The following is a 22,898-nucleotide window of genomic DNA, read 5'->3' as shown; positions in this document are numbered from 1 at the left end:
GATGCTTAAGGCCATTCACAACTTCAAGCATCTTAATACTGAACTTGGAAGCAAGCGTATTGATGTTGAGTCGTATTTCTCTATATAAAGTTTGAAAAGATCTCTTAACTTATATATCTTTTATTCTGAAATGCCATTTTTCAAAATGTGTCTACAATGGGATAAACATATTATTTTATAAACCTTACAAGTTGCCTTTAAAAAAAACCACCAGATATGGATTTATTGTGGGAGCATGTTTACATATACAAATATTATTTTCCCATTTTCAGTTCCTTGTAAATAATAGGTGCGGGATGCTAAATGTCATTATATTTATATGCAAAGCAGCATTTCTAATCCTGAGTCACTTCTTTCAACTAACACATCTGTCTTTGACCTCTCTTCCCATGGCATTTTAGAATTGCTAGGGAATTTATAATCAAAATTAGTTTGGCAGCTTTCTGAAAGATAGAACCAAATGTTCCTTGCTGGAAGAAAAACATCAACTAATCCTGCTTTTATTATCACACTCAAGAAAACCACTTTTTGCCACTGATTTTAAGTCTGTTGTTGATTTCTCTTGGATCAGCTCTCCTGGATTTCAGTTTATAATTATATGTAATGTGAACCCCAATTTTGAAATGCCTAACTTTCTATTGTATGCAGTGTTTTATAAATAGTCTATTCCATTTCTCTGAAAGAAAGTTTTCAAGGAAGTCAAGTGTTTTCTGTTTCAAATCTAAGTTTAATAATAACCAGTATTAATGGTTATTAATGTGTCATTGGTGTCATTCATTCTAAAATCTTGTCTGTCTTTTCATATAGCTAATATGTGTTAGTCACTTAGTTGTATCTGACTCTTTTGCAACCCTGGTGATGTTCCTCCGTCCATGGGATTTTCCAGGCAGCAATACTGGAGTTTCATTTCCTTCTTGTCATTTACTTCTCCAGGGGATCTTCCCAACCCAGGGATCGAACCTGGGTCTCCCTCATTGCAGGCAGACTCTTTACTGTCTGAGCCACTGGGAAAGGCCCATTGCTTTTATGTGTGTATGTAATATACGTGGGTATATGTATGTGTGTATAGCTCCTCAAGTCAACTCCAACAGAATTCCTTAGAACTTCCTTTAGCAGTTATCTACTCATTTGACAAATATGTATTGAATTCTTTTGATGTGCTAGGTTTACTCCTAAGATTTAAAAGTAAACCAATATATAAAATGACATTTTTTATACAGATATATAAATGACCATGAATGACCCTATTCAGTTGCTCCAAGGACTCCAAATCTACTGGGAGAAACAAGCAATGAATAGCAGTTATAATACCATATAGTAAGTGCTTCTCTGGAGTACACATAGGAGATGCACAGCCCATTCCAGGAACGGTAATGAGATATGGAGTGGTTGGCTGGAGCCATCTGAGGCAGGAAGGTTTTCAGCAGGGTGAACAGTGAGCAGCATCTAGAAGAAGTATTAGCAAAACCTAGCAGAGTTTGTCTCTTAGGGGTTGTTCTCTATGAGAGGCTGTAGGTATGGTGACTAAGCTCATGGACTCTGAGGTAAACTGACTGTGTTGGGATCCTGGCTCTGACACTTATGAAACATGAAATTTAGCATCACTTTTGTGTGTCTCAGCTTCCCCATTTGTGTAAAAGTGGGCTTTAGACTAATACCTACCTTATGAAGGTACAGTGAGATTATATGTATTGATATAGGCAGGATGCTTAGGGGAAAGTACTTTGAGAGTACTTCTATTGGTTTGTTAGGGGTGAGTGTCAGAATAACACAAACTGGGTGGATTAAACAATGGGATTTATTACTTCACAGCTCTGGAGAACAGAAGTCCGAAAGAAATGTGCCTGCAAGGTTGGTTCTTCCTGGGGACTGTGAGAGAAGGATCTGTTCCTGGCCTCTCTCCTTGCCTTATAGATGGTCAGTCTTCTCCCTGAATCTCTTCGTGTATTATCTTCCCTAGATGCATGTCTCTGTGTCTAAATTTCCTCGTTTTACAAGGATGCTAATCATATTGGATTAGTGAAGTAAAAATCGCTTAGTTGTGTCCGATTCTTTGCAACCCTGTGGACTATACAGTCCATGGGATTCTCCAGGCTAGAATACAGGAGTGGGGAGCCATTCCCTTCTCCAGGGAATCTTCCCAACCCAGGAACTGAATCCAGGCCTCCCGCCTAGCAGGTGGATTCTTTACCGGCTGAGCTACCAGGGAAGCTGGATTAGGGCCCAACCTAGTGACCTCATCTTAACTAGTTACATCTATGGCAACCTTATTTCCCAATAAAGTCATACTCTGAAGTACCGAGGATAAGACTTCAACAAATGAATTGGAGTGGAGCATAATTGAATGCACATGTGTGCGTGCTCAGTCACTTCCGACTGTTTGCAACCCCATGGACTATAACCCACCAGGCTCCTCTGCCCATGGGTTTTCCGGGCAAGAAGTCCTTCTCCAAATGAATGCATAACAGTGCTCAATTTTTTTAAAAAGATGCTCATTTTCTGTTGTATAAAAGTTAAATGTTTAGACAAGATAGGTGAGAATAAGGAGGAAATTTGAATGGAAGTAGCTGTCCCTTTGACAGGTAGCAATCGTTGCCCAGAACTGCAAAGGTCTGTTGTGGTATATTTTTGATACTTAGGAGAAAAATGCCAAAGCCCATTTTTTCCATCATGTGCTTATCTTTTCACTTCTTAAATTGAAGATACATTTCTACTTTTAGTTGCCTCTTACTAAAAATCATAGTTATATTTTTCTGGGCTATGATAGAACTTAGAGATCAACAGTTCCAACAATCTCACTTGGAGAGGAGGAGAGGAGAGGGACAGGAAAGTTGGCTAAGGAGGCCTTTGTTACCACCTTTGTAACCTCAGTGGTACCCTTCTGGCCCCTAAGCCTCTTGGGGGTAAGGGAATGTCAGTGGCACATACTTCACTTATGTCTCATAGGTACTCAGTTGCCTTCAGCAACATTTACTTTCCCAACTCACTTATTTGTGGGAAGAGAAAGATTGCTTACAGAAGAAATGGATAAAATGATGCTTTAATCTATTGCTTTCAATTTCACCCCAACTACTTTTTGTATTTGGACTTTTGATTTAGGTTGCCATTTCTCTGTTCTTCAGCACTGAAATAGCCTCTTCCTAAGCATGTCAATCCTGTTTATTACCTAAGAGTCATTTCCTGCTGCCCCTCCAGGTGGTAAATGGCATCTTTTGCTAACTGAGATCTCCTTTCCCATTCCTGTGGTTCCTTTCCTGTCCTCCCTTTCACTGTTTCATTCTTCACTTTCCTTCCTCCTGTCTCCTCTCTCCCCTTTCTTTCCCTTTCTCCCCCTTACCCTATCCTTTGCAGCTTCATTCCTTATTTTCCTGTTTCTTCTAGAGACAGTAAACAGGAAACATAGCTTCAATTGTTACTGAATTTTTGTACATTAATACCTTGGAAAGATTTATGGTTTCTTAGCTGTGACAGTATAAACTCGGGGTTTATGTTCACTCAGTACATCAATCACTTTTCTGCCAAATCTAAAAATTCTGTGTCAATAAGCCACAGAACTGAAATCTGTTAACATTTCCAACATCAATATGGTGTTGTCAAATTTGAGATTTAGCCTTTTTTTATTGCTTTTTTCCCTGCTTACATCATCACTGATGGTCTGATTAGAAAAAATGGAGTGATAAAACATGGTGAAACAGTTGTTACAGGGCTACTGTGTATGTATATAAGTGGTATTAAACAATTAGTTGTAATTTCTAAGCATTTTAGCTTGAGGAGCTAGCACTTTTTTGTTGCTCATCATGTTTTTCCCATTCAGATTTTAGGTAGATTAATAGTAGAACACACATGCATTGTATAATTCTTAGAGCAAAAGTGGCATCAGAGTTGTGTTCTTCAAGTTCTGCAGTCTCTCCCTGCATGTGAGAGACTGTCCAAAAGACTAGTGAACAACTCAAAATGCAGATTCTATGACGGTGAACACATACAGCTTTGTTGATTTCCTTTTTCCTGGCATATAAATAGAGGCCTGAAAAATATTTATATTTTAAGAATATTTTACTATGATTATTCAGTTTATTTTTCATCTTTTTAATGACCTAGTCATTACAGTTACATCTGCATATTAACCCTGAAAAGGGTCTAATTTTAGAGTTGTATTTTAGACTTTGTACATTTCTGAGGAAGAAATATGACAGTGGCAAGGATTAAAAGGTCAGATGTTTCATTTTTCATATTCTATCCCACTATTTCCAACTTTAAGATCTCAGGATCCCTATAGACTCTTTGAGCTAAGTATGTGTGTGCTAGTTGCTCAGATGTGCCTGACTCTTTGTGACCCCATGGACTGTAGCCTGCCAGGTTCCTCTGTCCATGGGATTCTCCAGGCAAAAATACTGGAATGGGTTGCCATTTCTGTCTCCAGGGGATCTTCCCAACCCAGGGATTGAACTCTGGTATCCTGCATTGCAGGCAGATCCTTTACATCGGAGCCACCAGTGAAGCCCAGAGCTTATTGAGGACCACAAATAAAGAACTCTGACGCTATTTGAGATCAGATTACCTGGATTTTGGTGTTGATTGCACGTAACTGTCTAATCAACTCCTTCTTCAGCCTCTGTGAACTTATATATCCTCCCACAAATGAATGGTTTAAGAGTAGGAATGCTTTAAATGTAATAACTACTTGTGAGGTTGTGAGTCCCTCACTCCTGAGGGTTTCACGTCCAAGAAGGCACCAGATTTCCAGCATGTTGTTGACAGGACGTAGGGGTGCATGTAAGCTTGATTGCTTCAATGTCCATAGATACCATTTCTCCCCTTTGAGGACAGTAGTCATATATCCACATTCTACATCAGGGAATAAATGAATTGGGAGCTGAAACCGATCCATGGCTGCTAAGGCCCTTGAGGTGAACCTCAGATTGAGAGCAAAGGGAAACAATGTGTCAGACAAATGAAATCAGTATGTGATTGTCAATATTTTTAAAGTTTTATAGAATGAGGTAACACTGAAGGCTGTGCTTGTATGTGTGAGGCAAGGAGGATGTGGGAAATCTCTGTATTTTTCTGTCCAGTTTTGCTGTGAACTGAGACCTGTTCTAAAAATTAACATCTATTTAAAAAAGAAATGCTCTCCACCAAACAAAAAACAAACAAAATCTCCAAAGCCAGATGTCTTCACTGGCAAATTCTACCAACCTTTATCGAAGAAATAATGTCAGGTCTACATAGACCTTTTCAGAAAATGGAGAAAGATAGACTACTTCCCAAAACATGGGATAATAAAATCAGACAGCTCCATTAAAAAAAACGGTAATCCAGTATCCCTCATGAACATATATGCAATATCCCTTTTCAAAAATTGTAATCACCATAGCAATAAGTAAAAAACGTAATACATCATGACCAACTCGGTTTTATCCCAGGAATGCAAGGTTGCTTTAAATTTCGAAAAATCAATCATTGCAGTTTGACATATTAGCAGATTTTTTAAAAAGGGAAAATATTTAACATTTAGAACTCACTCATGGTAGAAACTCTTGGCAAGCTACAAATAGAGGGGAATTTCTGCAAACTTATAAAAGGCATCCTTGAAAAACCTTACAGTTATCATTCTCCAATATAGTAAACTGCTCTTCCTCTAAGTTCAAGAGCAAACCAAGTATGTCCACTCTGACCACTCCTATTTGACATTGTATAGAATATCCTAGCCAAACCGGTAAGTCTAAGGAAAAATTATACATCTTCGTAAGGAAGAAGCGAACTCTCTAACATTATTGTTTTTCTTTTTTTGGTAGAAAATCTTGAGGAATCATCAAAAAATGCATTCAGACTAATAATTGGACTTGTCAAGGTTGCAATATGCAAATTGCTTACTCGTCTCATGTTTTTTCCCAAGAGAAATGGAATTTTTGTCCACACACAAATTTATATGCAAATATTCAGTGTAGCTGTTAAAATAATAGTCAAACAGTAGAAAAGAACTCATTGTTTATCAGCTATTACTGTGATTTAACAAATGTAGTGGTATCTATAGACAATGGAATTCTACTTCTCAGCAATAAAAAGTACTGAGCTATTGGTACTTATAACAACTCTCAGAAACCTCATGCCAAGTGAGAGCAGCTAGACATAAAGGACTCCACGCTGCAATATTCTTTATATGATATTCTAGGAGAAGCAAAATTAAAGTAAATATATCAGTAGTTGCCAGTGGTCAAGACCCAGAGAGAAATTGACAGCCAGGGTCATGAGGGAACTTTTGGGGACAGTGGAATAATTCTGCATTATGATAGGTATATTGGCAACAGGATGACAACATTTGTTAAAACTCTTTGTATATTTAAAATAAATTTTATTTCTCATAAATTATACTAATACAAAGCTGACTAAAAATAAGATATAAGACTCTAACCAATGCAATATTGTAAAGTAAATAAATAAAGGGGGAAAAAAGACTATCTTTAGATAACTCTTAACAATTATACTGACAAAAAGTGTCACCAAGGATTTCAGTAATTGATTCAGAGTTGTGGGCTGATAAATGGATGAAAATAACCCCCAAAAGCTCAATATTATTAATAGAAAGCAGCCACTGAAACATAATGCTGCAACATAGCCACATAAGGAGATCAGTAAATCCTAGCCAAAAGTTTAAATCTTCCATTATTTAATGAACTTGACCCAAACTGTGGCACTTGTTAGTAATTTTAATGGTGGTAACAAATTTCATATGTATATGCTTTACAGTTTTAAAGAAGTTAGAATCTTGTACTGTGTTTCCTGAAAGATCTTAAGGTCTGAGATATATTCTGACCATGAAAGCAAGAAAAGTCATGGGTATAAATAGACATCATCAAAAATTGGAATGTTCTCTAGAATGCCGTGTAATTTCCCAAGTCTTTACACCCATTCTGCTAGCCTGTCTGCTTCTGTTGCTTCTACTTTCTGAGAATCTCATTTTGGGTATCCCACATTCCAACTTGCTGAGATAGGAATGACTCACTCACTTGATTTGACTGATGAGTCATTCTCCAAGATGATGGGTACCCACTGAGAAGATTTGTTGTATCAGATTAGTTCACTGCCCAGGATAAGGAGCTGTTTTGAGGACAACAGTAAGCTCTGGCTTGGATGGGTATGATGAAAATCATATGGTACCAGGACAATGATGGCAATATATCCATGGCAGTTTTTATCAGAAGTAGCTGTGGCCTGACTAGCATTTTAGACTATAAAACCTCTTTAGTATATAATTTCATCTGACCCCTATGACATTTTTAACTTTTCTTTTTATAAACGAGTCTTTGTAGTTCTTTGTCTGGTGAATGGCTCTCAATAGGTGCTCAGTAAGTATTTATTGAAAGAATTTGTGAAGAAATTAATAAATGGATTAATGGAGAGATGAATAAATCAGTGAGGTTTGCAGAAGTTATGTAACTTGGCCAAGGTCATAGGACCTGAAAACATTAAAGGAAAGCAGTGGAGTAAAATGAGCAATTAGTTATGCAGCCTTTGCACTCAGATCTGGACCTTAACTTGCTTAGCCTCAAGTTGTTCCTATGTGAAATCAAGATAATGGCTGCATTTACCTATCAGAGTCTTGAAGTAAAGTGAAGTCGCTCAGTCGTGTCCGACTCTTTGTGACCCCGTGGACTGTAGCCTATCAGGCTGCTCTGTCCATGGGATTCTCCAGGCAAGAATACTGGAGTGGGTTGCCATTTCCTTCTCCAGGGGAACTTCCCAACCCAGGGATCGAACCTGGGTCTCCCACATTGCAGTCAGATGCCTTACCCTCTGAGCCACCAGGGAAGCCAATCAGGGTCTTAAGAGGCATTAAATGGAAAAATGTTTGCAGGCCCAACAGCACATGCCAGGCACTTGCTATTGTTGTTTAGTTGCTAAGTCGTGTCTGACTCTGCGACCCCATGGACTGCAGCACGCCAGGCTTTCCAGTCCTTAACTATCTCCCAGAGTTTGCTCAGACTCATGTCTATTGAGTTGGTGATGCTAGCTATCTCATCATCTGTCGCTTCCTTCTCTTTTTGCCTTCAATCTTTCCCAGCATCAGGATCTTTTGTAATGGGTTGGCTCTTTGCATCAGGTGGCCCAAGTATTGGAGCTTCAGCATCAAGCCTTCCAGTGAATATTCAGGATTTATTTCCTTTAGGATTGAATAGTTTGAACTCCTTGCAGTCCAAGGGACTATCAAGAGTCTTCTCCAGCACCATGTTTGTCAGCAAAGTGATATCTCTGCTTTTTAATATGCTATCTAGGTTTGTCATAGCTTTTCTTCCAAGGAGTGGGTGTCTTTTAATTTCATGGCTGCAGTCACCACCTGCAGTGACTTTTGGAGCCCAAGAAAAGAAAATCTGACACTGCTTCAACTTTTCCCCTTCTATTAATATTTTCTATGAAGTGATGGGACCCATGCCATGATCTTAGTCTTTTTAATGTTGAGTTTTAATCCAGGCACTTAGGAACTACCAATTAAAATTTAGAATTTCTGATTTTCATTTCTGTAACTCATGTCATCCCATCATGCTTGTGAAATAATTGTTCTTTTTGTAGAATAAAGGAGCAAAATGAACACAGTTTTCATTTTAGCAGAGATAAAACCATGCAGTTTCTTTGTCTTCCTTCTGCAAGTTCTACTTACACTATATATCTATTTGTGTGTCCTTTTTGGTTTCTTTGGTCACAATTGGATAATGTATCTTCTCAAATTTAGTAAAAATCTTACTTATTTAGAAACTATGCTTCATTTAATTTCAGTTCTGGCCAAAGCCCAGGAAAAAAAAAAAAAGAATTAATCAGAGAGTCCTTTGACCTCCCTCCAAATAAATACCATAATATATACGATGCATGTGTAAATGTATAAAAACTCACACAGTTGATTCACAGGAGAATAATTTGGCAATAATTTACTGAAAGCTTATTGACCGTTTTTTAATATAATTATGGTAAGCTGAGTTTTCTGGTTTTCCCATACAGAGTCAATTGAAATTAGCCAAATAAAAGAAGACAAGAAAACTGACAACAGTTGGAATTAGTTTTTCACAGGCTTTACTCTTTACTAAACTCAGTAATATAAGGTCTATGGCTTCCTCTGAGATGTAAATATCATTTATACTAAACCTGTTTCTTTGATAAAAGTTTATGTTGGTGTTAAAAAAATGCATATCTTTACAAAAGATTCCAAACGAAAATTACTCAGAAAGTATTTCTTCACTCAGCAACGTTTTAGGTTTTACAAACTGAATTAAACTTACTGAAATAGGGATAATGATGAGCCTGCAATAGAAGAAATTAAAGGTATGATATGTGAACCTCATTTATCCATTTTTAAACAAAATAAAAAATCTGCTCTTGGGTTCTCTGACACGAATTATTGAGAACTATTTCTGTGTATCATACAATCATATCTCTCCTTAACAAATATTGGGATAGAATGATACCAGGCATAATCTGAAAATGTCAATATATAAATTTTTAAGAGAATAATCTGAGATTTATCACCAACAGGGCCAAAATAACAGAGAGATATCAGACTGTGGATGATACATCATGACCTCTCTTGTATGCAGACAGTTTTAAGTATTGGTTCTAATTGGAGGTATTGAAAGGTAGCATGTTCCACATATTGAAGCCCATGTAGGTGAACACACAAAGTACGTGGTGGGCTTTTGTTATAGTTTTGGTTCTTGCTCTCATTTTTCTATAATTCTTTATTGGAGTGTAGTTGATTTACAGTGCTGTGTTAGTTTTGTTTTGTACTAACAAGTACAAAATGAAGCCAGTCAAAGGCTAACAGAGTTTTGCCAAGAGAATGCACTGGTCATAGCAAACACCCTCTTCCTACAACACAAGAGAATACTACACATGGACATTACCAGATGGTCAACACCAAAATCCGATTGATTATAATCTTTGCAGCCCAAGATGGAGAAGCTCTATACAGTCAGCAAAAACAAGACTGGGAGCTGACTGTGGCTCAGATCATGAACTCCTTATTGTCAAATTCAGACTTAAATTGGAGAAAGTAGGGAAAACCACTAGACCATTCAAGTATGACCTAAATCAAATCCCTTATGATTATACAGTAGAAGTGACAAATAGATGCAAGAGATTAGATCTGATAGACAGAGTGCCTGAAGAACTATGGATAGAGGTTCCTGATATTGTATAGGAGGCAATGATGACCATCCCCACGAAAAAGAAATGCAAAAAGCAAAATGACTGTCTGAGGAGGTGCCTTAGACAAAAGACACTAGCAAAATAATGTTCAAAATTCTCCAAGCCAGGATTCAGCAATATGTGAACTGTGAACTTCCAGATGTTCAAGCTGGATTTAGAAAAGGCAGAGGAACCAGAGATTAAATTGCCAGCATCCACTGGATCATTGAAAAAGCAAGAGAGTTTCAGAAAAACATTTATTTCTGCTTTATTGACTATGCCAAAGCCTTTGACTGTGTGGATCACAATAAACTGTGCAAAATTTTTCAAGAGATGGGAATACTAGACGACCTGACTTGCCTCTTGAGAAATCGGTATGTGGGTCAGGAAGCAACAGTTAGAACTGGACATGGAACAACAGACTGGTTCCAAATAGGGAAAGGAGGATGTCAAAGCTGTATATTGTCACCCTGCTTATTTAATTTATATGCAGAGTACCTCATGAGAAACGCTGGGCTGGATGAAGCACAAGCTGGAATCAAGATTGCCGGGAGAAATATCAATAACTACAGATATGCAGATGACACTACCCTTATGGCAGAAAGTGAAGAACTAAAGAGCCTCTTGATGAAAATGAAAGAGGAGAGTGAAAAAGTAGGCTTAAAGCTCAACATTCAGAAAACTAAGGTCATGGCATCCGGTCCCATCACTTCATGCAAATAGATGGGGAAACAGTGGAAACAGTGGCTGACTTTATTTTTCTGGGCTCCAAAATCACTGCAGATGGTGACTGCTGCCATGAAATTAGAAGATGCTTACTCCTTGGAAGGAAAGTTATGACCAACCTAGATAGCATATTAAATAGCAGAGACATTACTTTGCCAACAAAGGTCCATCTAGTCAAGGCTATGGTTTTCCCAGTGGTCATGTATGCATGTGAGTGTTGAACTGTAAAGAAAGCTGAGTGCCAAAGAATTGATCCTTTTGAACTGTGGTGTTGGAGAAGACTCTTGAGAGTCTCTTAGACTGCAAGGAGATCCAACCAGTCCATCCTAAAGGAGATCAATCCTGGGTGTTCACTGAAAGGACTGATGTTGAAGCAAAAGTCCAATCCTTTGGCCACCTGATGCAAAGAGCTGAGTCATTTGAAAAAACCCTGATGCTGGGAAAGATTGAGGGCAGAAGGAGAAGGGGATGACAGAGGATGAGATGGTTGGATGGCATCACCGACTGAATGGACATGAGTTTGGGTAGGCAATAGGAGTTAATGATGGACAGGGAAGCCTGGTGTGCTGCAGTCCATGGGGTCGCAAAGAGTGAGACACGACTGAGTGACTGAACTGAACTGAACTGAGGAGGCCTTACAAATAGCTGAGAAAAGAGAGGACGTGAAAGGCAAAGGAGAAAAGGAAAGATATACCCATTTGAATGCAGAGTTCCAAAGAATACCAAGGAGAGATAAGAAAGCCTTCCTCAGTGATCAGTGCAAAGAAATAGAGGAAAACAACAGAATGGGAAAGACTAGAGATCTCTTCAAGAAAACTAGAGATACCAAGGGAACATTTCATGCAAAGATGGGCACAATAAAGGACAGAAATGGTATGGACTTAACAGAAGCAGAAGATATTAAGAAGAGATGGCAAGAATACACAGAAGAACTATACAGAAAAGATCTTAATGATCCAGATAACCATGACGGTGTGAGCACTCACCTAGAGCCAAACATCTTGGAATTCAAAGTCAAGTGGGCCTTAGGAAGCATCACTATGAACAAAGCTAGTGGAAGTGATGGAATTCCAGTTGAGCTATTTCAAATCCTGAAGATGATGCTGTGAAATTGCTGCACTCAATATGCCAGCAAATTTGGAAGACTCAGCAGCGGCCATAGGACTGGAAAAGGTTGGGTTCCCTTCCAACCCCAAAGAAAGGCAATGCTAAAGAATGTTCAAACTACCAACACAATGCACTCATCTCACATGCTAGCAAAGTAATGCTCAAAATTCTCCAAGCCTGGCTTCAGCTCTATGTGAACTGTGAACTTCCAGGTGTTCAAGCTGGATTTTGAAAAGGCAAGGGAACCAGAGATCAAATTGCCAACTTCCGTTGGATCATGGAAAAAGCAAAAAAGTTCCAGTAAAACATCTACTTCTGCTTTATTTTCTACACCAAAGCCTTTGGCTGTGTGGATAACAACAAACTGGGAAATTCTTCAAGAGATGGAATACCAGACCACCTGATCTGTTTGACCTGAGAAATCTGTATGCAGGTCAAGAAGCAACATTTAGAACTGGACATGGAACAATAGACTGGTTCCAAATTGGTAAATGAGTATGTCAAGGCTGTATATTGTCACTCAGCTTATTTAACTTATATGCAGAGTACATCATGAGAAACTCTGGGCTGGATGAAGTACAAGCTAGAATCAAGATTGCTGCGAGAAATATCAATAACCTCAGATATACAGATGACACCACACTTACAGCAGAAAGCAAAGAAGAACTGAAGAACCTCTTGATGAAAGTGAAAGAGGAGAGTTAAAAAGCTGGCTTAAAACTCAACACTCAGAAAACTATGATCATGGCCTCTGGTCCCATCATTTTGTGACAAATAAATGGGGAACCAATGCAAACAGTGACAGACTTTATTTTTTGGGCTCCAAAATCACTGCAGATGGTGACTGTAGCCATGAAATTAAAAGATGCACCTTGGAAGAAAAGTTATGACCAACCTAGAGAGCATATTAAATAGCAGAGACATTACTTTGCCAGCAAAGGTCTGTCTATTCAAAGCTATGTTTTTTCTAGTAGTCATGTATGGATATGAAAGTTGGACTATAAAGAAAACTGAGCACCAAAGAATTGATGCTTTTGAACTGTGGTGTTGGAGAAGACTCTTGAGAGTCCCTTGGACTGCAAGGAGATCCAACCAGTCCATCCTAAAGGAAATCAGCCCTGAATATTCGTTGGAGGGACTGATTTTGAAGCTGAAAGTCCAGTACTTTGGCCATCTGATGTGAAGAACTGATTCACTGGAAAAGACTCTGATACTGGGAAAGATTGAAGGCAGGGGGAGAAGGGGATGACAGAGGATGAGACGGTTGGATGGTATCACTGACTCGATGGACATGAGTTTGAGTAAGCTCCAGGAGTTGGTGATGGACAGGGAGGCCTGGTGTGCTTCAGTCCATGCGGTCGCAAAGAGTTGGACACACCTGAGCGACTGAACTGAACTAAACTGAACTGCTGTGCTAGTTTCTGCTGTAAAGCAAAGTGAATCATTTTTACATGTACATATATCCACTCTTTTTTTAGATTCTGTTCTCAGATAGATCATTATAGAATATTGAGTAGAGTTCTATACAGTAGGTTTTTGTTAGTTATCTAGATTATATATAGTAATATGTAATATATATAAATGTCTATCCCAATTTCCCAATTTATCCCTTCCCCCTTTCTTCCTTTATAACCATGTTTGTTTTCTGCATCTGTGACTCTATTTCTGTTTTGTAAATAGGTTCACCCCAGTCTCTTGTATACTTTTCTTTTGGGGGAAACAAGTGACTCTTGGTGAAGGCAGGGTTTGCCTTTTGTGGCAGAGTCATTAATGTTTTCTTATTATTTCCAGTTCTCTGCCCTACAAGATAGAATTTTTTGACTGCCTTCCAGTAGGATGGGTCCATTACTACTTCTGGCCAGTCAGGTGTGAGCAGCGATGAGGGCATTTTCTCAGTCGGATCATTTCATTGCTGTTGTGAGACTCACTAGAGCTGTTCTTAAACTTTAATATTTTTTGTCACAAGACCCCTTTACAGTCATAAATTTTTGAAGTTTGTAAAAAGATTTGGTTTATGTTTAGCTATAGCTATACATTGTCTATATGTTATATTTATATTTACTGCATTAAAACTTGAAACAGAAAATTTTTAAATGTGTAAAAATCATTTAAAATAGCAAAACAAACCCATTACATATTTTCTTAGTATTATATATTATATGTATAGGTGGTATGGGCTTCCCCAGTGGCTCAGATAGTAAAAAATCCTCATGCAGTACAGGAGACCCAGGTTCCATCCCTAGGTCAGGAAGATCCCCTGGAGAGGGAATGGCAATTCCCTCCAGTATTGTGGCCTGGAGAATTTCATAGACAGAGGAGCCTGTTGGGCTACAGTCCATGGGGTTGCAAAAAAGTTAGACATGACTAAGTAACTTTCACACACGCACAAAATATATATATCAGATCAGATCAGATCAGTCACTCAGTCATGTCCGACTCTTTGCGACCCCATGAATTGCAGCATGCCAGGCCTCCCTGTCCATCACCAACTCCCGGAGTTCACTCAGACTCACGTCCGTTGAGTCAGTGATGCCATCCAGCCATCTCATCCTCTGTCATCCCCTTCTCCTCCTGCCCCCAATCCCTCCCAGCATCAGAGTCTTTTCCAATGAGTCAACTCTTCGCATGAGGTGGCCAAAGTACTGGAGTTTCAGCTTCAGCGTCATTCCTTCCAAAGAAATCCCAGGGGTGATCTCCTTCAGAATGGACTGGTTGGATCTCCTTGCAGTCCAAGGGATTCTCAAGAGTCTTCTCCAACACCACAGTTCAAAAGCATATATATACGTTTACATATGTAGTACATATGGTATATATAAATATACACACATACACTAAAAAAGTGAAAAGAGTAGCATTATTTTACATTTTTTCAAACTTATTTTTGTTTTAAAAGAGGTAAGTTAGAGGCTCGTATCAGCTTCTGTATTCAGTCTGTTGAAATTTTGCAGTGTCATGTGACCTCTGGAAAATTCCACCGTGTATTAATTAGGAAGAAAATAAAAATGCAAAAGGAAGAGGCAAAGGAAATATGGCAGCTTGAGTAGGAATCCATGTGCCCTTGCTGGTTCCAAAATGTGGGGCCCCATCTGAAAGGTCCAGAGTGAGGCCTCCAGAAGCCACAGGAGGTCCCAGCTGACACAACAAGGAAAAACTCCAGTCCGAGAACCACACATTTAAGTGAATTCTGCCAGCAACCTGAATAAGCCTGGAAGTTCATTCTCCCCTAGTGCCAGAGTGGAATTCAGCTCTGCTGACACCATGATTTTGACCCCGAGAGACGTCACTGCACTTTAAAGTTTGTGTTTTTTTAAGTTACCACCCTCTGAATCAATGTAATTCATCATCAGTTCAGTTCAGTCACTCAGTCATGTCTGACTCTTTGCAACCCCATGAACCACAGCACGCCAGGCCTCCCTGTCCATCACCAACTCCCAGAGTCCACCCAAACCCATGTCCATTGAGTTGGTGATGCCATCCAACCATCATATCCTCCGTTATCCCCTTCTCCTCCTGCCCTCAATCTTTCCCAGCATCAGGGTCCTTTCAAATGAGTCAGCTCTTCGCATCAGGTGGCCAAAGTATTGGAGTTTCAGCTTCAACATCAGTCCTTTCAGTGAACACCCAGGACTGGTCTCCTTTAGGATGGACTGGTTGGATCTCCTTGCAGTCCAAGGGACTCTCAAGAGTCTTCTCCAACACCACAGTTCAAAAACATCAATTCTTTGGCACTCAGCTTTCTTTATAGTCCAACTCTCACATCCATACACGACCACTGGAAAAACCATAGCCTTAATTCATCATAGTAACAAGCTAAAAAAGAAAGACCATATATTCATCTCTACACTGATAGAAAAAGAACTTGACAAAATCTAACATCCTTTCCTGATAAAAATCTTCATGAAACTAAGAAGTAAAGGACATTTCTCAAGATGGTACATGAAACCTATAAAAAAAATCCACATAGAACATCATACTTTCTGCCCAAAGACGTAATGCAAAGATTTCTTAAGTATGATACCAAAAGCACAGTTTCAAAAGAGCAATTGGAACCCTTGACTTTATTAAAATTTAAAACTTCTAGTCTTTGAATGGCACTGTTAAAGAATGAAAAGAGAAGCCACAAATTAGAAGAACATATTTGCAAATCTTATATTTAATAGTGAACTTGTATCTAGGATGAAGAATTCACAAAACTCAAAAATAAGAAAAAAAATTACCCAATGAAAGATAATTAAAAATACATTTAGGTCATTAACAGAAAAATCAGATTGAAAAAAGAGAAGTGAAATCCCAGTCAGTGTGTGTGTGCATGCTTGGTTGTGTCTGACTCTTTGTGACTCCATGGACTGTATTCTGCCAGGAGCAGGATTAAAAATATTGTGGAGATATGAACAAAATGGATGTTTTAAAAAATGTAGTTAGTTCATTATTATCATTAGTAGTTAATTCATTAATGTAAGGCTTCCTTGGTGGCTCAAGACAGTAAGGAATCTGCCTGTAATGCAGGAGAGCCGGCTTAGGTCCCTGGGTCAGAAACATCTCCTGGAGAAAGGAATGGCGACCCACTCCAGTAATTTTTGCCTGGAGAATCCCATTTACCAGGGAGCCTGGTGGGCTTCAGTCCATGCAGTTGCACAGAGTCAGACATGACTGAGCAACTAACACTTTAGTTCATTATAGCTTGAACTTTAAAATGCCTATTTTCAGTCTCCTTACCTTTTAAAAAATTTATTTATTTTTAATTGGTCTCCTTATCGTTAAAGTTTATGTGTGTGTATGTTTGTGTGTATGTGGTGGGTAGCTATTAATACTTACCTTTCAAGAATAAGATAATCAAATGAGATCATTTCTGTGCCTATAATTTATAACTGTAAATTGCTGTAAGAGGTGTTATTACCATCATTAATATATTTTAATTATTATTATGGGATACCATCAATATATTATTGTGATTATTATTATCAAAGATGAGTTGCTGTATCATCAAACAGAAACAAAAAATAGCCAAATAACACTTTAGTATTATTACAAAAATAGTTTTGAACTTGCAAAACCCCAGGATTCCTTGGACTTCACTTGATAAACATCATTCTATGGCTGCTTTTCTCTGACATGGCAACTAGATCACGTGGCCATCTTCGTTTGGGTGAATACAGCATGGAGCAGTGTCCTCAGCTGATGAACAATGGGGATTGTACAGAGAATGAGAAGTAAAGTTTGTTTGTTTTTTAGTCACTGAGATTTTGTGAATGTTTTGTTCTTACAGCATAATCTAGCTCATCCGAATTATCCTACTTTCCCAAACAAAAGCGGAAAGGTCCAGACGCTCACTCTGTTGAAGTTTTAATAACCAGAGGGATGAGCACAGGTCTTATTTGAAGCCTTAGATATTCCTATCTGGTACTTGGAATCTATTAATAAATGAGATGTTAAAGAGGAGGTACAGATAAGAGAGTTTATGCCAGTGAGAAGCTGGCAGAAGCCCTTGGCAGCAAAGCCACTGGTGCCTGTAGCCTTATTCACTCCTCTTTGTTCCCCAATGGACAGATACTTACGGATGTCTGACTTCTTTAGACAAAACTGAGTATCTTCTTCCCTGCTTTTGAGCCTGGTTCTTCAGTCTTCTTGTACATTTCCTCCCTGCTTAAATTACCTAGAATTCTACTCTTTCCATATGAGAACACCAGCTAGCTTTGCACAGTCAAATGAATGAGGTTTTGCTCTGTCAGAAGTTAGAATTCAAAACTCTCCAGGGGTTTCCAGACTTCTTTAATCATATTCTACTTCAGGAAAAAAAAGAAGGTTAGCATATAACCCTAATATATCTCTCCCTGCCAGAAACTTAGATCACTTTTATAGACTAGACAATTTTGCTTGATCAGAATTCATTATTCCAAAATTTAACCTCACTATTCTAATTAAATACAAAGTCAGCTGTCTTATTGAAATGCAGAATTTCAATTTTCTAGGTAAGTAATATTCGAGGAGGATAGCTGTGATGCAGTGAATAATTGATCCTATTGATCTTCACCAATAAGCATCTTTAAACATAAAATAATAACATGGTTGTGGTGAATACTATCACATTATTTTCCAGGCTAATGCTTTGCTGTGGACTATAGGAAAAATGATACAGAGATAGTACTAGGGTGCAAGTTATATAGGCTTTGATATCTTCTGACAGAGGGGTTCCAGGACCTGAATTGAGTTTCTAAAATCACCCAGCAGGTTGACTTGAAAAGCCTTTTGAAAAATACATCACAAAGTTACTATGGCACTGTAGGCTTACTTCTGCATTGAAGAATGAACTAGTTTAAGGTCTTGTCCTAGGCTCCATCTAAATGTTAGGTCTCTTTAATTGACATTTTAAAATTAAAATGTATTAAAATGAAACATAATTAAAACAACTTTGAAAATATCAGCTCAATTTTTTCAGACTCATAACTGTTGAACATTTTGAAAAAGGTCTTTTATGTTTTTAGAAGATACTGTTAATTACACCAATCCTAAAATTTTAAAAAAAACTGCTTTTGTTTTTGTTATTTTGTTGAAAATTACTGAAACTCATCACTTAAATATATGCTAAGAAATTCTTAGAACAATACCTGATTGCTTTCAAGCTAATTTTCAAGTGAATTGAAACATAAACCCCACATTCCCAGAATACATAATCTTCCATAATTTTGTTTCCAGGATTGTAATTTTATAGTACTCATAAATAATCCATTTAAGGATGGAAAATACACTGTGCCTCAGGGAGTATCCAGACAAGTTGCTTTTATCACAGATATCTGTTTGTTTCTAAAGGCCAAAAAGCCTTTTTATAAAAACTATTAGTTTGAGTTGTTGGTATAACTCTTTTTCTATATAAATTAAACCACAGAACTCATTATAAAAGCATGCGTGTGATACTCTAGGCTTCTCTTGTTGGTGATAATCTGGTAATTTTCTGAAGTACATCAACCAGAATGCACATAACCCATTTCAGAAACATCATAGTATTCCTGATGCGTGAAATGACTCTTTTGAACAATAGTCAAAGTGTGTCAGATGGAGATGTAACAGGCAGGGAAATGCACATGATCAGAGACCACCAAGAGAACTGCTAGTAATTTCATTGCACCAAGTGTTTATTTAACTGTGGAAAACATCTTATTTGGCATAGAAAGTACATTCTTTGGAGAAGCTGACTGCATTGTTCAGCAGATAAATTGCTTTCATGGCTGATGTATTCGACTGAAGGTGGAATTTTCATGAAACAATTCATTTGTTGAAACTATATTGTTGAAAAATCTCAATACTTTAAAATATGTGGTTAATAGTATGTTTCGATGTGGTATCTGATTTATTAACTGTATAGTACTGATGATCAAATATTTGAATCAATGATGGTTATCTTTCTGAATTGTAGGTGCTGATAATTCCTAAACTGACTCATATTGTCAGAGAGGTTTCTGGATGTGCTTCTTTTACAGGGCAGACTCAGTAAAGATTTCTTGGCATCTTTGTACATGTTTTCTGTCCATTATTTGTTTTGAGATAACTTAATTCTTATAAAAATATGTTCTAAAAAGTATCATTGATGTTAGTGTGCTGACCCCTTTATAGGAAGAAACAGGATACTGAAATCAGAGCTAGGAAGGCAATATTATAAGCGATATCAGCTATCACTCATTAGTCCACTGGAGACTATAAACCTGTGTTATTTGGTGAAATTGACAGAATAATAGTTTTCAGTATAAGAGATGTTTATAGCTAATAATTAAGAAACACATATAAGTGTTTCCTTGCTCATACTATTTGAATTTCTTCAGGTTTCTTCCATTTTGAGAGTCTGCTGAGGAAATTGAAGCTTGATTAGATTTCTTGCCTTTTGATCCCTTCAGTATCCTGACCCTTGGGGGTGAGTTCTTGGGCCAATGGGAAACATTAACCAGATGTAAAGGTGCAGTTATCTTCTGGCAAGCAAAGTATTGACATTATTATCTGCAGTTAGTAAGTTTTCCCATAGGTGCTTTTTGCTCTTGAATCTTGAAAATCTTTAAAACCTTGACTACTTGATTTTCTTTATTACATCTGTACCTTCTTGGTTGATTGAGAGTAGCTACCCTGGCTTATTTGGGGGCCCTCTGACTCTATTTCAGGTAACTGGCCCATGTGCAAGTATCCCCAGGAAGCTAATATAAACGACTGAACCACTTGAGTTATGCGGTTTTCAGACACTACAGTTTAGGCTTGCGTGCTTTAGTCATGCTGTACCTCCTTTCATACTTTTCTTTCTGCAAAAGCTTTCTGTACAAGAGGATGAAGCCATTATCATTTTTTATACTTTGAAAGTTTTGCTCATTACAGACGATTCGTGACTTGTCAAGCTGAACCAGTATTAGTGGTTTTGCCTTGCAAGCCCCATGCATTAACATTGGCTATATTGCTGATCACAGGGTCTGAGGGCAGCACTCTTTCTTGGGACAGCCAACAGGGCCGAATCAATCACATCCCATTGTGCTTGCATCTGTATGCAGATTGCCTTTGTATAGCGTGACTTAATAAAAAATAGTTGGTTATGGTGGTATTATTTTATTATAATTATGATGATGTTTTTCTTGGTTCCATTAGCAACAGCCTCAAAAACACAATAAAATGATTCTTTGCAACTCATGCAAAGTGTGAGGCCTGCCTTCGTTTGACTACTTCTGATGGTGTATTAACAACCCTTTGTTTAAAGTCAGGCAGGTATAGAGTTTTCAATGAGAAAAGCAATGAAAATAAATTTGAAAATACATAACTACTGAGAAAAATAAAACTGACTGTTTTTACAGGATACACCCTATTTTAAGAAAGTGTCTTATTTTTTCAAATGTTTCAGTCTTTACTTAAAAATTTCTATGAAAAAAAATGGAAATTCTATAAAATCCCTGTTTTAGAGTCTGTTGGGTTACTATTTCAAAATAACAAGGTTTTTACCCCCATGGGTATGTCTGTAGTGTTACACCTCTCCAAGCAACCTACTAATCTTGTCTATTAAATGGGAATTTTTTAAAGAACTCTGATCCCTTATAAACAGAAAACTACTGTCCACATATCCTGCTATTCTTCAAATCATAGGACCACATGGAGCGAGAGATCCAAATCCTACTAAGGTACTTTAGTTTCCATCTTTTTCATGCTTCTAGAAATGGAATCCATTAGAAGCCAACAAAGCCCATGTGCGTTCTTGTCCCTCCTGTCAGCACACTGCATTTTGATAATTCAGCCAGAAGGCATTATTATAGAAACAGCCTTCAAGATCTGTTCTTGAAAAGACATTTGTATACTTATTATGCAATTCTATCATTTGTCAATAGGTAGTTCTGTAAATAAAGCACTGAGGTCTAGACTGTAGTAGCTGATGGCAGTAATCTTGGACAGAGCAATTTCTTTTTCTTTATATATCTTAATAGTTCACAGGCAGTCTTGAAATAATGATCTTAAGGTTTTGTTACTGTTGGTAGTGGCTGGATATTTGAATAGTAAAACCATAATGGCTCAGAGACGCTCTAGTAAAAATTTTGTTGTTTTTTTAATATGCACAACCACTTGTCCAACTGTCCTGAATATTTTTTACTCTATGATAAACAATATGGGAATCTTTTTACCTTAAATTTGTAACCATGCTGTCATTTACATTACATGATTACAATTTGTCTATATCCTGTAAACATGAAACATCTTTGGGTGGGTATTTTGCTTAGTAACATAATTAGAATATAATTCCTGAGCTGAGAGGGATACGAATAGAAATTTGTTGGCCCATCCCCATGTAAGGAGACACACACAGACACGCATGCATGCACATACACCTACAGATTTGGAGGATGAGCAGAACATGGGGAAATGCAATATGCTTCAGATGGCTATTTTGGCTGGGGCCTGTAGTGGGCACCGTTTCCGAAGCAAAAATGTATTAATAGGGACCTCACAAAGTGCTTGGACCAAAAATTTTATTTTGCAGGGATTAGGGGCCTTTGAGGAATTTTTTTTCAGGAGATAAGTGGTGTGATCCAAATTTGCCTGTTAGAGCATTACAGCAACAGTATGAGGGTAAGCCATTATTTTATTCTGTTGCGTGGCTGATTTAAATAATCATAGCCTCATTGGTCAGATTGCAAGTAAAAATGCATATGCTCCCTTTGTAAATAGCTGCATGCTAGCTCTTGGCATAGAGTATTACATTTAAAAAATTATAACCAGTTAACTGCTCTCATACACACCAAACTTTTGCTGTTGAAAATATGTTAAACTCTGATCTTATACCTTCACTAAAACCCAGTTATAGAAACCTTTTAAAAGAAAGCTGACCACAACAAAACCCCATACTTTATTTATTTATTCTGTTAGAATAACTTTATTTTGTTGTTTTGTTTTTAAAATTTATTTATTTTTAATTGGTGGGTAATTGCTTTTCAATGCTGTGTTGGTTTCTCTCATAGATCAACATGAATCAACTGTAGGTATACATATGTTCCCTCCCTTTTGAACCTCCCTCCCACCTCTCACCCCATCCCAGCCCTCTAGGTTGTTACAGAGCACCAGAGCACTGGGTTAAGCAACTTCGCACTGGCTATCTATTTTATGTATGGCACTGTATATGTTTCAGGGCTGCTCTCTCAATTAGTCCCACCCTCTCCTTGCCCTGCAGTGTCCACAAGTTTGGTCTCTATGTCTGTGTCTCTATTAATGCCCTACAAATAGGTTCATCAATATGGAGTGAAAGTGAAAGCTCTTCCCTGGTGACTCAGATGGTAAAGAATCTGCCTGCCATGCAGGAGACTCGGATTCCATCCCTGGGTTGGGAAGATCCCCTGGAGAAGGGAATGGCAACCCACTCCAGTATTCTTGCCTGGAGAATTCCA

General features: G+C 37.9%; 1 protein-coding gene across 3 annotated transcripts in view; it reads left to right on the top strand.

Annotated features, from left to right (window-relative positions):
- Positions 1-22,898, top strand: part of SLIT2 (slit guidance ligand 2) — a 405,363-nt gene that overhangs the window by 141,170 nt on the left and 241,295 nt on the right. The gene's annotated exons all lie outside the window — the stretch shown is intronic.

The sequence above is a fragment of the Bos grunniens genome, chromosome 6, assembly GCF_055505025.1.
Source record: "Bos grunniens cultivar Pamir isolate PY7600 chromosome 6, Bosgru_T2T1.0, whole genome shotgun sequence".
NCBI lineage: Eukaryota > Metazoa > Chordata > Mammalia > Artiodactyla > Bovidae > Bos > Bos grunniens.
This window is presented reverse-complemented; position numbering and strand designations above follow the sequence as displayed.